Source organism: Drosophila pseudoobscura, chromosome X, assembly GCF_009870125.1.
Source record: "Drosophila pseudoobscura strain MV-25-SWS-2005 chromosome X, UCI_Dpse_MV25, whole genome shotgun sequence".
In the NCBI taxonomy this organism is placed as follows: Eukaryota; Metazoa; Arthropoda; class Insecta; order Diptera; family Drosophilidae; genus Drosophila; species Drosophila pseudoobscura.
Window position 1 is genome coordinate 62,941,683 of NC_046683.1, and position 15,885 is coordinate 62,957,567.

Here is a 15,885-nt window from a genome sequence, read left to right on the forward strand (position 1 = left end):
TGGGGGTTTTTTTTCGGTTTTTTTCGGTTTTTTTTTTTATTGAGGCGACGAAATCATATAAAGCGCTTCGAGTGGGTGCGGAAGCGCAGAGCTTTCTTTCTTGCGTTTCTTGCGTTTCGTTTCTTTCAGTATGAAAAATGTATATTGCAAATTTAGCAAACGAAAATCCCTCGAATGTCATCGTAAAATTGCCAGACGGCTTAGCGCTCGAGGCGCGGGGCCAACGAACGAACGAACGAATAAATAAAAATTATTTCCAGATGACATATCAACGCGCGGAGTCGACTCCCGAGTCCCGAGTCCCGGGTCCCGGGTCTCTCGGCTGCTGACACCTTAAAACCCAAATGCGCTTATAATACAAAATGTTGCGTGTGCCCACGCCCACCACCACCCCCACCGCAGCCGGCCCCCAGTGCCAGAAATCCTCAGAAATAACCTGGAAATACAAAAAATAAACGAGACCTAAAATAAGAGAGAAGCAAAATCCAGACCGGGACAAATTGAAACGTTGAAGAAATTACAAAACTGTAGAGCCGGAGACTCCATCCAGAAATGGGCCAGAGGTAGGACTCTGAGTCAGAGGCAGTGGCAGTGCCAGTGCCAGTGGCAGTGCCCGTGGCAGAGAGAGAGAGGCAGGCGAATCGCAACTGTCAGTTGCCTGGGCTCCCCGTCTCAGACGTCAACTTAACGTGAATAATTGTCTAAATCCCAACGACAAACACTTATTGTCCTGGATTAGCAGTGGGGCCTGGGCCTGGGCCTGAGCCAGAGTGATGGAAACGGAAGGAGAGCCAGAGACGAGACCAAAAAAGTGGGAGCTTCGCACCAGAAGCCCAAGGACTGCGTGTTAAAAAATGAGTGGCAAAAACTTTGAGCATTTTTTCTGTAGTTTAAACCGCAGGGTAGCAAATACACAGAGTCGATTGGCTGAGCGTTTAGCTGCAGAACTGAGGTAACACTGGAACAACATTTACCACTCGTAATCGATTGGTGCTGGCAAGGAAAGGATGTCTCACTTCTAGCCCAAGGGCAGAAATCTAACCGAAACGTTGCTAACGAGCTATCGAGCGTGTCTGCCCTCTTCCTTCTCTCATTCTTTTTCTGTAGATCCGAAAAGTCCCCAACCTTTGGCTAGAGCATCCCCTAGTCGTAACCTTTGCTCCCAGCGCTCCATTCAGCTCTTTCTATTTGCTACGCTTAGGGTTTTCCCCCAGGTGGAAAGCACAGACCAGACTGGTAAGCGTTTTAAATTTAACAAGCAAGTTGGTCGGGATATCAACCAGAAGAAGAGCACCAGGACCAGGACCAGGACGGGGACGAGGATGAGGATGAGGACAGGGTCCTGCAGACAGGTATATAGTAGAAGAAGAAGTTTCAACGTCATCTCAGTCCTTCCTTTCCTACTGGCTTTGCTCTGTCTCTGTGTTTGCCTTCTGCATTTCTTTGCGTTCAATTAATTTGCTCGCAATTTGGATAGCAAAAGAGCCCAAGCCCAAGCCCAAGAGCCGGAGCCGCAGCCGGAGCAGAGCTTTCCCTTTGAGACTCCTCCGCAGAAAGAAGAGAAGTGAGCAGGGAAGGAGCACAGATGGAGGCGGGTGGATATATATATATGTATGTACATATGTACATATCTCTCAACTCCAAAGACAAAAAGCAAACTTTAAGTAGCAAAAGTAGCAAAAGAAATGAGCCAGAAGTGGGCGGGGGGTGGCGCTGGGTGGGGAGTCCCAATATGTAAAAAGGCATTGTGAAAAAGTTTTTTGCCGCCGCCCACTGGCACCCCTGCTGGGCACACAGAACTTTGGCCAAAAACTATCCGTGAAAACCTCTGTACAAGTCCTGGTGCACCAGGTGGTGCAGCAGCAGAAGGAGCAGCAGAAGGAGCAGCAGGTGAGCGCATTGGCAACTTTTCGATTTCATTGCTGACATGGCAAGTACCCGTCTCTGGGCTGAGCTGAGCGTGTATTATGGAGGAATCGGCGATTGCACTTGCAGCAGTGCCAGTGCCAGTGCGTGCTTCAAAACAAAAATAAAAACAAACACAAAAACGAAGACGAAGACAGACAGAAAGCCTTTGAGGTTAAATACGTATGGAAAGTGAGGTTATGTGGGCGTAAATTGAGGTTAGACTCGAAGATAAATTATTTGAAATGCAATAAAAAACAAACATTTTCACTTACTTTGTTTCGATTTGTATTCTATACATAATTTAATTGTTGTTTTCCGGTATTTTTTGTATTTTTGTGTGGTATTTTTAATGAATAAGAAAAATGAATCTTAAAAAATCCCAAAAACCGCACTTTTTTTAGTGGAACAAAAATATAGAAATATATAAAAGATCCCTTAGGATCAGTCCTCCAAAGTCCTCCAAACTGATCAGTAATCACAGATCAAAATTGGTTGAATGTTAGATACAATTAATGTTTGTTTTTAGGATCAAGAACAAGTTCTCACCCTTCGTGGAACGGGCTTCATTCATGCTTCATTAACTCTTCACCCGAAATTTCTTAATTAAAAACGAGTCCTTGCCCCTGGATCTGCATCTGTATCTGGATCCGAATCTGGATATGGTGCGCTCCAATCCAAAGCCAAACAAACCGAATTCGTTTACAATTGCCAGTTGGCTGGTTAGGATTACTTTCAGATTGTGTTTACCTCTCTCTAACAAGCAGCCAGGAGGCTGTCCAGAGGGTAACCCCAAAGCGTGACGCGGAGACCCAGGCCCAGGCCCAGGCCCAGGCCCGAAAACCGGTTATCAGAGAGAGAGTTAGTTTTTCCCTTGAAGGACGACTGATATATGGTCCCTCACACACACACGCGCACGCATACGCATACGCATACACACACCACATAACCCTCGCTCTATGCAAATCTCGTGAGCAGAGAAAGGGACAAAGTTTTAACACACCGTGTGCCAGGGCTCGGACAAAAAGGATATACGAGATGATATATATGCAAATGCTATTTGAGAGGGTCGCTCCTGGTCGGAATAGGGACTGTGGGCCGAGTCTGAGGCGACAAGTTTTGTTGCCTGCTGCTGGTAATGTCCTTCAAGGCCTACTACGCACCGAGGAGCAGGGTCTCTGAGCTTTTAAAACTTTCTGGCCAGAGCGGGCGGCAGCGGGAGGCGGCGGGAGGCTGTAAGCACAACGAATTTCAATTAATAGCCAAAGACAGACAGACACCACTCTGAGCAGCGGCCGGGAAAGAGAGAGAGAGAGAGCCAGCCCAGCCCAGCCATTTCCTGCCACTGTCCTTTGCACCCTGGCTGCTTCCTGTTGCCTGCTGCCTGCTGCCTGCTGCCTGCCGCTTGCCGCTTGCTGCCGGCTGACACTAAGCCCAAAGGCTACAATCAGCTCAGCTGTGTCGTGCCATGGCCTGGTCCTGTGCCTGTGCCTTCGCCTGTGCCTGTGCCTGGGCCATGGACCACCAAGTTCACTAGACAATTTATTTTTGCTTTCGATTTTCCAAGCTGTCAGTTTACGCTTAAATGCGCACAGTTCAATTTAAAATGGGTAGCCCAGGACCCAGCAAATGCACAAGGATACGCCCCTCTATGCCGTCGGACCCGACCCTCAGAATCAGAATCAGAGCCACAGCCAGAGCCCAAGCTAGAGCTAGAGCTAGAGCCTCTCAGCGGCAGAGAGTATCTGTATCTGTGGCAGACTGCCGCCTCTCGCCTCTCACCTCCTCTCTCTCTCTCTTTGTCTCTGTCTGCCACTGCCACTGCCTCTGCCTCTGCCTGCAGTTGGATTGCACAAAACTGGGTTAAGAGGTTGTTATCCTTATGCCGTGTTTTTGAAAATAGGCAACCAACTTCGTTGCTCTACTCCGCTTTTCCCAGCCGCCAGCCCAGCCTCTTTCCCGCTCTGATGCGCTCTATGCTGTGCGCTTCGGTGTCGGCCTCTGTTTCTGATGCCTTTGCCTCATATCCGTTGCAGACACACGAAACTGTGTCCTGGCTGCCAAACCACAGAGGGAACACACAAACACACACAGCGAAATCAGGGAGAGAGGAGTGGAGAGGAGTGGAGAGGAGAGGAGAGGAGCGCCCTGCTGATGATCATCATCATGATGATGAGGTGGATGCCGCTTGGATGATGATGATGATGAAATTATGAGCGCAAAAGCATTTGCATTCATTATGGATGGAATTTTTTCCATTCCTTCAGTTGTTGGGTTGCTCTAGAAATTAAACTAACGCCGCCGCTCGTTAGTCGGAGGAGCAGCAGCCGCGGCAGCGGCAGCGGCAGCTCCAGGATATGCAGGAGGCGATGCAACGGCTTAAATGCAATGCCACAAAGCGTTAATGGATTCTTTAGCAATTTTTTTATATTATTTACACTTGGTAATGGGATGCGTACGAGTGGTTCTGTCTGGAGTGTTGTGTTTGCTGAAGCCAGAGCCAGACACAGAGCCAGAGCCAGAGCCAGAGCCAGAGCTGCGCCCGAGTAGGGGCACTCAAGGCATTAAGGGTATTAATGAGCAATTCAAGATTTGTAGAGATATTTAATGTTCCTAGGAGAACAAACCATTGTAGAACTCACATTTGACGGAGTCTCTCTAAGATCCCTCTCTGATCGGAATCTCTTCATCTGTCGCCTACTAGGCGACACTTTTTTTGTATTGAGGGGTGGGGGAGGGGGAAGAAATGAAATGAACCATTTATAACTTTATTATCGCCTGGCCATTGTGGTATAAGGTCCTTTTTGTGTGCGTGTGTGCGCGTCTGTTAAATGCATTCAAATTCTAATTTGCGTGGCAACTTTTTGCAGGATGCTGAAGGACCCGGGCCACTTTTTTCTTTATTCTTGCTTGTGCTAAATGATTACACTTAACTAGATTTGCATATATTTAAACATTTCCTTGTACGCACGTGTGCGGCACGGGCACGGCACTCCGCTCTGCTCTGCTCTGTGTGTGTCCGTGGCTCTGTCTGTGTCTGTGTCTGTGTCCCGACTGTGTCCCCTGTGCACAAAAGGATTATTAAGGAGCTTCATATGTAAATGAAAACCAAATGCACACGACGTTCAGCACGAGACAAGGACTCTGCCAGAGGGAAGGAGAAGCAGCGAGAGACACAGAAGGATAACCTGGAAGCCACAGTTTGGCAAACACAGGCGGGACCAGGAGCAGGAGCCGGAGCAGGAGCACCAGCCCGAGACCGTGCCCCCCGTGCAGCAGCTATGCCAGAGTCAGAGTCGGACTCAGAGACGGTGACGGCGACGGCGACGGAGACAGAGACTCAGACAATGTTTGGCCTGGACTGGGGATACCCGGAGAAGAGGCGCTGCTACCTAGAGAGAAAGTAGGTGAAAGCCAGAGGCGGGCACGGAAAAGCCAAATGGAGCCCGCACCCGTTCGCTCGCTCGCTCGTTCGTTCGTTGGCCCGTAATTTATGCTTAAGATAAAGTCCTTGAATAAATACATGGAAAATCCTTTGAAATTGAAATTAAATACGAATATCATCTTTTTTTTTATACATATCAGAGGCAGAGGCAGAGGCAGAGAAAGAGACCGTCAGAGGCGGAGAAGGTGAAGAGAATTGCAGACAAAAGGCGAACGGGAAATGAAATTAACATTTGAGTGCGCTTTCCCAAAATTAAACGAGACGACTCCGAGAGTATCCGAAAGGATCGTTGGGGGTCCCCCCACCATGCCCCCATGCCCCCATGCCCCCATGCCACACACAGGAGTCCAGGAGTACAGGAGTATTTATTTATTGAAGCTTCTGGTTCGTCTCTGTTCTTGGGGGTTTTTGTTGGATATGTGTGGAGGCATCTTATTTAGCATTTTTGGAATTCTATCTGTATCTCTTCCCCTCTCCCGTATGTGTGTGTGTGTGCCTCTCTGTCTGATGGAAAATAATCCTCATAGATTGTGTGGCAAAACATTTTTCTTAGCCATTTGCCATATGAAATTAATTTTACAGTCAGCAGCCACAGAGACAGAGCATCCTCCTGCCATATGGTTGCTTTTGTGTGTGGTGCAAATAACAAGAGAAACAATTTGATGGGAAATTTATCTACGGGGCCATGCATTGTGGCTACCTCTTCCGTAATCATTTCAGATGCTTATTCAAAGAAAAATATCTCTTCTAGCCTCCCAAATGCCGTCACTTTAAGGATAACTATTGTATCTGCAGCTTTTGGGTACTTTTCACAGATCCTTCCCCCAACTGGCACATTTTCAACATTTCTGGAAATTTAAAATGTATTGCAGGAGAAGCACATCCATTCCCGGCATCGTTTTGAAAGATCCCAATTGTGGGGCTGAAACATTTTTGCAAATTTTGTTCCGTTTCGGTACTTTTTGGCCCTTTCTGGTGATTTTGGTTTGGCGATTTCTCGATTCCCGATTCTCTATCGTTGCGTGGAGCATTACCAGAATTACATATTAACAATCCTTTTGTGTTTGGTTTGGTATTGGAAATCTGCTTTTCGTTTTCATTAAAATTAATAATAATTTTACCTGGGATATTGCATTTCCACAGCCGAAAAATTCCCATTGTAGAGGCGCTCTCTCTCTCTCTCTCTCTTTCTCTCTCATTCGCACTCTCTGGCCAATTGGCTCATATAAATTGCATTGGATTTTTGCTTTTATTATTGGAGGAAAACAACAAGCCCAGTACGAATAATTCCATGCTGCCTGACTGACCGCCTGCTGCCTGCCTGCCTGCCTGCTGGCTGCTGGCTGCTGTGGGACTGCTGGACTTTTGTTATTGCATTTTGAATTTGCGGTAAAAGGGGGAGGCGCCTGCCGCCCCTGCACCGCCTCTGGCTTTGGTTTAGGAAAGCAAAGCACAAAAATTAATTATGAAACATTGTTGTTGGAGAATTGTGTAAATATCTGTATGTATGTATCAATGGAAATGCAATCTAAACTGCAAGTGGTGGACGAGCAGTGGAGCACTGGAGCGGAGGAGCGGTGGAGCGGTGGAATGGCATTTGAAAGTGATTTTTCAATCAATGCAAATAATTTACAAACATTTCATATGTTGAAATGTTGAAATATTTCAATAAGAATTATCATACATACTCGTATCTCTGGGCCGCAAAAGCATCCCCCCATCCCCCACTCACCCCTGATATAATGTTTTTGAAAATTTCACTTTTCCTCTGGCATTCTCTGGCATTTACAGCAACTAAATTGGAATGGGAATATGCATATCATGGATACATCATGGGATTTTTAGCAGGATTTTGTTACCTATTTCTAACGCTCTCAGAACCCATCGAAATGGTCCTTAAAAATGTGCAATATGAGTGGCGAGCGGCGAGTGGGGAGAGGCGAGTGGGGAGTGGGGAGAGGAGCAGTATAGAGGGGGGCTGCTGGGACTAGGACTGGGACTGGGGGGTGCCATAGGCTATATAAATTTCAATCTATCATTTATTTAAGTCCTAGGCCAGCATCAAGGGGGCCAGGGGGCCAGTGGGGGCCAGTGGGGGCCAGTGGGGGACTGTCTCTCATTGCCATAAATCCCCATCAGAGATACGCGTATATTTATTTACTGCAGCTCACACAGATACAAAAGCACACACACACATGCACACAGGACATCGCAGGGCGACAAAAATTGTAGCCGAAAAATAAAATATATCTCCTGCTACTGGTCCTGCTCCAGCTCCTGTTCGTGCCTCGTGCTGCCGCCTGACGCCTCCTTTTTTTCCATATTTTATTTGTTCTTTATTTGTGCTTTTCCCGCCGTTTTTTTCTAGTTTTATTTTCTTTCTCGTTTGTTCTGTTGTTCATTTTTTCTGTGTAAATATTTTGGAAAATGCGTTTTCTTTTGTATCTTTTATACACACCGCTGCCCCGCTGCCCCGCTACCACATCTATCTATAGCTTGCAATAAAAAAGGATTTCTTCGTTTTTTGGTCGATTCCGCCCCCGCCCCCGTCGCCGCCCCCACCCTCCGTTTGCTTGCCAATTTTTATGGTTAAAATATTTGCGTTGCTCTCCTGTTAAAATATTTATGACAGGCGCGAGGGAGAGTAAAATATTTCAATATAATAGTGGTAGAGGAAAATGGAAATTTCTTGAATGTTTTTGTTGTAATTAAAAAAAAAATTCAATTGAAAGGAGGCGTTGGGTGGGGGAAGCGATGGAAAAGCAGAGGAGAAACCCAGAGGAAAAGACGAAATTGTAAGTAGTCCAAATGAATTTTATTGCGGTTCATTAGCCTTCGAATGGAATCGAATGTAATCGAATCGAATCGAATCAATCAATTGCGGCATTCAATTGCCGGCCAGGAAAGGAGATCGAAATTAGATCATAGGCAGGCGAAATAGGGGTAGAAAACATATGCATAAGGAAAGCGAATGGCGAGGGATCATATAGGGGTGCATCAAGAAAGGAGGGAATGGGCACACAGATATTATTAGCTAGCAAAAGATCATATAGGGGTGACACATGCAACCCTTCTTCCCCCTCCCGAATCTATTGTGCATTTCTGTGAGGGGCTCTATCGGGGCGGGTTCCTTTCTTCAACTTTTCGCCACAATATCCCCCAACAAAACTTTTAATTACTGTTGCTCTGGCTCTGGGTCTCTGGCTCTCCGGCTATTCCAATTAAGCTATCATATTCTTGTCTCGGAAAACTTGCCCCGAATCAAAACTTGAGGCACAGCAGAGCTCAGCACAGACACTCTGCCCCCACAACTCAGAACTGGGTTAACAAATATGTTCAATTCGGTGCGGTTCCTGCAACAAAAACTTTATCTTAACAATTTCCATATTCCATAAGTTGAAATTTCGGGTGCACGGAAGAGTGTGCAACTTTTCTGTGGCACCTGCAGCAATTTTTCCCGCTTTTAGTGGCAGGAATTTTTCTCATTTTCCTTTGTGGCAAAACTGCACGAAAATGCAAAACGGCGCAAAAAGAGAGACGAAGGAAGGAAGGAAATTCTGATTGAATGGCATTCCATTGAAGTTGATGGATGCATTAAGAGAGAGAGAGAGGTTGCATCTCCTCCGCTGCCTCCTCTCCTTCTAGCTGCCGATAGTATCTTCAGGAGAGAGGGAGAGAGCGAGAGAACCAAGCTTTGTGGTAACCAAAAACACACACTACACACACACACAAGACAAAGATGGGGAGAGACCATCAAGAAAGCGATGGTCGGAGCGGTGGGGAGGGGCGCCATGCAACCTGCATGTGCAGGGAAGGGCACATATCTGTATAATGGATTGCACTTAACATGCCACACACAGCAACCGCAAGTGCCGCCACAGGATCCCTGCACACACACATGCAGACACACTAACCTCCTTCTCCTCACCAAAGTACTGGTAATACATCATTTACAGAACTTACCTGGATAATGGAGCTGCTTTCGGGAGATGGAGTTGTAGCTGAATCTGGAGCTATATCGGTAACGCTCGGCGGCGACTATCGTCTGATCTAAAAATCGCACGTGAAGTCCCTTTGTTAGGGCTTACGTTTATCCACACTCCTACACACGGTGTTCGTCCAATTGTACGAGTATTTGCATAGGACTGAAATTTAAATTGCGGCACACATTACGTGTCCTTACACACACACAACCGCACAACCGCACACACAAACACTGAGGCACTGAGACACTGAGACTCTCTCCGCAACGTAAGCTGTAAAGCGTAACCGTAACACGGCAGGCGTCTCGCAGGGTCCACTCAAAAAAAATTGTTGTTTTCCGGTTGCAAAAGCCGGCTCGTCTCCAACGGAGAGAGAAAGAGCAGCGCCTGGAATTCTACGTGTGTTTTGATTTAATACGTAAATTATTTTCCGGCATTTGCTGGGTCTTAACTGTTATTCGGAGCTGTTTTAGGGACCGCGCTGTGGCTGTGCGACCGGATTTGCATATGAATGCCCTTTGCTGTGAAACCGCGTTTTATGATTATAATGTTTCATTTACATATTTCGGATGGTTCCGCTGTTTCACTGTACTGAACTGTTTTTTTGTTTTTTTCGTTTTTTTGTGCACACATTTAATGCTGAACTGCTGTACTGTTTCACTGTTGTAATCTGATGTTTCAATGTACTGTACTGTATTTCACTTGACTGTTTTCAAAGCACTTTCGATGCTAAATCTCGCTTTATATTCGCATATTTTTCCGTAATGTTTGGCTCTTGCTCTGAGAAGCAAATCGCTGAGTTTTCTCATCCGCTGCGCACAACCACTCGCTGGGAAATTTCGAAAATAACTGGATTCGCTTTCGTCGCCACCTGGCGAGGTCGCCTCGGTCACAAACAGAGCCAGCGAAAGAGAGGGAAACATTTGTTTACCACGGTTAACAGAGCGCGGCAGAGAGAGGGAGAGAGAATGATCGCTGTTGCTCATGCTCAAAGAGCCGCGTGCGCTTCTGTTAACATAATTCAATTTGGCTGTACTTAAGCAATTACAGAGGCCATCAAAATAGCCAGAGAGCGAGTGAGAGCGGACAGACGGCGAGAGGAAGGGAGAGAGAATGGTTAGCAGTGGCAACGGCAGCCACAGGGCTTTCCCCAGCAGCACAGCAGGTGCAGGGCCCTGTTAGTGGTCGTCAATTGAAATGCCAGACCGAATGGGGGGAGTGGAGCCCATTTAAAAGGTTCAAATGCCATGCACGTAGGCTAATTATGACAATGTTAACAGCATTTTTGTGCCGCAAATAATGCAAATTAACATGGGACACAGGAAGCCCAGCGCTTCTTGATTAAAGGGGGAGTGCCCGCGCTTGAGCTTTTATTAATGATAGTTTTTCGGTGCTCATTTAACATTCAAGATATGAAAGGTCATTCAGGAAATGAGGCATGGGCTGCGAGGAATATTTGAATACATAATGGAGACATCAAGCGTTACTCAACCTTAACCATCCATAACACTCAAGTTCGGTTAACAGCCCCATTTGGAGGGCCGAATCACCCAATGAGTATGTTAGCCCGGAAACATGGACATGCACAGACATGCACGGCCCTGCCACACACATGAGCCCCATAAACTGCACGCCGTGGCTTTTAGCAGTCTGTTAACGTGGCATCCAACGGCTCATTAACATTTCAAATTCATGGCGCTGAGCGGGCAAACGGGCCATTAACAGCAGCAGCAGCTGCTTTTACATGCCATAACATTTAGATTGATGGGCGCGCTCTCTCGCGCTCTTTTTATCTCACTCTCTCTCGGGATGGAAATTTAACAGAGCACGCTGAATGTTGTGATAGGTTAACATGTAAACAAAGCATCTGTTAAACTGGGAGACAGTACTGTTAAATGTTTGCTTATGGGTTGCTTGCGCTCGAAGTAACAACTGCAACCCTTTTTAACCTTTATAGAAAACTCTTTCACAACTGTCAACCTTTCCAGGTAACTCTAGCCAACCAGCAACAGCTTAAGAGAAGCCCCAGAAATGCACCCCACCTTGTGCATTCCATCGAAAACCGCAGACCTTTTGATTCTGTTAATAAAAACAAGTTTTTTCCTAAGCCGGCTAGTTAACAGGGCGCGAGAGCGAGTCGCTCTCTCAAACCGGTTTCTCTCTGGCGCTCTGCCGCTCTTCTGCTAACATAGCTGTCTCGCTCTGCCAGTTTTACAGCATCCGATTCGCTTAACATTCGCTCAACGAAGAACTCTTAACAGCCAGCCGTCGGGCATTTGGCCCCAATTCTGTTGACAGACGTAATTTCAATGTCATTATTACTGAGAAGAAGAGAGAGAGAGATTGAAAAGAGCGCACTCTGAGCAGAAAGAGAGAGCGAGAGAGCAGAGCATGGAATGTAAAATGCATTTGCCATCCAAAAGAATTTATTACAGAGTTCAAAACGTTTTACATGCCGCTGCCATTCCACAGCTCGCTTCTCTCTCTCGCGCTGTGGACTCTCTTTCAGCACGTGGTGGGTGGTAGGAGCGAAGCATGGCTTATGTTGTTGCCGAAACGGTACATTAATAAATGAGTGTTATTCGCTTTGTCCTAGTTGACTTCATGACATTCATTCATTCATTCATTCATGGGATCGTTGGTGGCTGCTGCTCTGCTCTCCTTTCGCTCTCTTATTCTCAATGAGAGTCTTCTAAATGGCTTTTTCTCTTTTCTGGCCATCTTTCGTGTCCCGTTTCCCGTTAATTGGGTTTTATATTAACTAAATTGTGTATATTTAAAATTATTTATTATTTATTTGCCCGCTTTATTTTGTATTCATTTCGCCTTAATTTATTTATGCGACTTTTTCTGCTCCTCTTTGTTTTTTTGTGATGTTTCTTGGGTGAGCATTTAAATTATTAATTACATATTTGCAGTTATTTATTTGTGTTTATTTCGGTTTTGTTTTCTTTTTTGGTATATACAACACATGCCCTGTAATAACAGGAAAGAGTGAGTATATTTCATTTATTGTTCTTAATTGTTCGCTATTTCTTCCTCCCCAACCTTCCAACCCAATAGATCCCATCAGTTCTTAAGATGAACGTGCAGGCAGAGCGAAGTCGCAGCATAGAACTGATCAATCGTAGGGTAAGAATGATGTTAGGAAAAAAAGGGACTTCAAGTAGTATCCGTTAGCAATATTTATTAGATCTCTTTAAAAGCATTATAAGACCCTACGCAACTAGGCTTTTTCTAAAATTAATTAAAACAAAAACAAAACCACCATTAACAGAATATTCTAACAATCTGCTTCAAGTCAAATATAATCCAGTAGATCTTTTTAGGTATAATCAGGGTACAAAGAATAGTGATACAATTTTCCAATAATACTTTGTCCTTCTTTGAGATATGTATGTACCTTCATACCACTTTAAAGATCATGGTACCACCACATAAGTAGATCTAAATATTTTTTATATAGTATAGCTACCATCTGTGGCGATCTGTAAGGGTATATCCGATTCTGTTTCCCAAAACTATCAACTTTCTGTTGTATTTCTCCCCGTATTGATTTTGCACTCATTAGTTTTCTCTCTCTCTCTCTCTCTCTCTTTCTGTTTGTTTTACATTTTATGTGCATTTTTAATTAGCTGACAGAATCGTTGTTTCTTTGGCCGCTGCTCTGGTTCTGGGTCTGGTGCCGGTTTTGATTGTTTTTGTTGCCGTTGTGGCTATGGCTGTGGCTGTGGCTGTTGTTTTCCCGCTGACCTTTGACACACTCGTAGAAAAACGTTGACAGTTTATGGCGGGCTTTAATTGGTTCCATCATCCGCTGGTCGAAGTTAATGCAAATGGCTTGTCAATCAATCAGTCGATTGCCGCAGGGCTCCCAGCTATCCCTGCTATAGATTTAAAGCGCAGTTTTTTGTCCAGTCCCCCCCATGGTCCATCGATGCATCGATGGGGGCTTAATGCCGGGTAATCGATGAGTGTTGCATTGGAAAGAAATGAACTAACGCATGGATAAAGATGCAAAGTAATTGGCTGAAAAAATGTTGCATCCTATGTTCCATTTTGAGGGTATCTTACCTCCATGTAGTACATGTATATTTTATTATTTAAAATTAAACAACAAATAAATTTACAGAATCCAAGGCCTTAAGGGCCAATCTGAAATTATTTAAATATTTTTTATTAATCACTAATCATCAGATTAATCTTTTTGGAAGAATTCGTAATAAATTGAAATCATCGACAAAAAATTATGACAATCGTATAACATATTAATAAATTCAAAATACACATTTGAACTTATTAAAAATTGATTAAAAAATTTTTTTATTGTATTTTTATAGTATTGTAATTAAATTATTTATTTATAAAATTATTAAAATACAATTCTGGAATATTTGACATAAGTTTTACTCGTTCCGGGTATTGCGAAAATCTTTAAAAATCGAAAATATCCTTTCCTGTATTCGATAGAGGTACTCGTGATATGTACTGTTACGCAACAGCCGAATAGATTAAATATTCCTTATATGTATGTATGTATGTATGTAACTATTAGGTACTTAATTACAGAATAAGTATTCCCTTCCCTTATGGAATCAACTTTTAGTCAAGAAACATCCCGTATGTTCCCTAAATCACAATCCACATAGATTTGTATCTTTTATTTACCAAAAGTTGTCTTGAATTTCCACTGGTATCATCTTCACAGCTAGATTGACAGATCACCACTCATAAGTGTCGTCTTTTAGCTAGGGTCAGTCACCTCCTCCCCTCCCCTCTTCAATCCTCTTCTCTGTAGCTCTATCTCACTCTCGGAATCATGAGGGTCATCCATCAGATGAGGGCCGGTCTAGCACTACCCTGCCTCCCTGCCTGCCGGAGTGTGTGGCACGATCTACGTACCTGTTGCAGGCAGCATAGAGCCCACCAATCAGCGAGCCGCTCTCCGGTGAATGCTGACTCATGCAGGGCTTGGGGAACAGGTTGCTCAGATACCATTGGTGGACGGCAGGGAGATGTGGAGAAACGAGAACGAAAGCCATTCATTCCCATAGCGGATATAAAGCTGAGAAACTTTTGCACTTAAATTTCATTCCATTTGGCGATTGTCCAATTTCCATGATGCCTTTCCATTAATTCATATAAATTTATGCAATTACTTTTGTTTATTTACTTGACCAGAGCGCCACCCTCCCATCCAGCAGATCGGAGCCGAGCCGAGCAGCGCTCCAGCCCGCCCTCTGCACCACTCCGATGCGGTCTGTTGTGTGTCCTGTTCTGGTCATGCTCCATATCTCTCTTCACTCCGCCCACTGTTTGCATTGTGTGGCAAGTGCATTGTCCTTGCAAAATATTTGGGTCACTTTTGTTCGCCAGCTTCGGGGAGTGCAGAAAGCAGAAGGCAGAGGAGGGCTGGCTCAATTTTTTATTGACTTGACAGGACACTCCATGAGTCCCGGACTCCCTCTCGCTCCCTCTCTCCCTCTCTCTCTCTCTCTTTCTGTTGCCTTTTCTCTGGCGTGGCGCTCAATTTGAAGTCGCATTGTTGGCGACACATGTTTGACGTGTACAAATTTAATTTAATTTATTAAAATCATTATGTGCACAAAAGCAAAGCAACCAACAGAAATTACCCATGCAACGTCCGACCGGGACAACACGGCCCGGCCAGGGATCCCAGGATCCCTGGCAGAACATAGCATAGGCGGCCTACACCCCCCAACCCAACCCCCCCACAGGACAGGACAGGACAGGACGAAGGAGTGTGCCATTGAATAAGTTTTAATGATGATTGCAGCGGCGTGCAGCAAACCAACAGCAAATAACAAAAGAGACGGAAAGGAAAAATTTGAATGGCCCCCCTCCTCTTTGGCAGAGGAGTCGCACTGTGGGTACCCTATACTTTGTATTGACAAGGGAGTTGGACTACAGCTACAAGCCATATGTGCTCCCACTTTCTGTACTATTCTACGATGTTAAGTATTAGGCTGGTGCTTTCCTAAATCTTTGTTTAGTATTTTAGCATACTTATTTCAGTATATCCAGTAGTTTTTCTAGTGTTTTTATCTTGTACTTTTGGTTTCACGATTTTTGAGTATTTTTCTAGTATTATTTTGTATTATAATAATTTTATTTTTTAGCCAAGAGGATTGCTAGTCATATTCCACTATTGGTATTATTCCAGTATCAGTATGGTATTATTTTGGTATGTCTAGTCTATGTCAGCTAGTTTCACGATGGCAGAAGGATTACTTCCAGTATTATTCTAGCATCCGCTTGTTATTATTATAATTTCTGTGGAGTTTTGAGTTCGGTCCAATTCCATCGTCAAACATCATTTAACAAAGTCTTCGTTCTGTTCAATATACCCTGCCTTTCGTGCAGGATATCCAACCATAGAACGTTGACGAGTACAAATTTCGTTGAGTTCCCCTTCTTCGTTCCCCCTCATAATTCCTTGCCGCTCTGCAACCACGAAGAAACCGCATTTAAATTTGTCGCAATTGCGTCAATATGGAATACCTGCACAGCAGAGGGGTTTCAGGGGTCCGA

The 15,885-nt window shown here is 44.8% G+C and overlaps 1 protein-coding gene across 1 annotated transcript in view; it reads right to left on the reverse strand.

Moving 5' to 3' along the window:
* Nucleotides 1-10,213, reverse strand: part of olf413 (DBH like monooxygenase olf413) — a 126,764-nt gene extending 116,551 nt beyond the window's left edge. Inside the window, exon 1 of the mRNA XM_001352854.4 lies at nucleotides 9,314-10,213. The gene's annotated coding sequence lies outside the window, so the exon portion shown is untranslated. The remainder of the gene's footprint in view (nucleotides 1-9,313) is intronic.
* Between the last annotated feature and the right edge of the window lie 5,672 nt (nucleotides 10,214-15,885).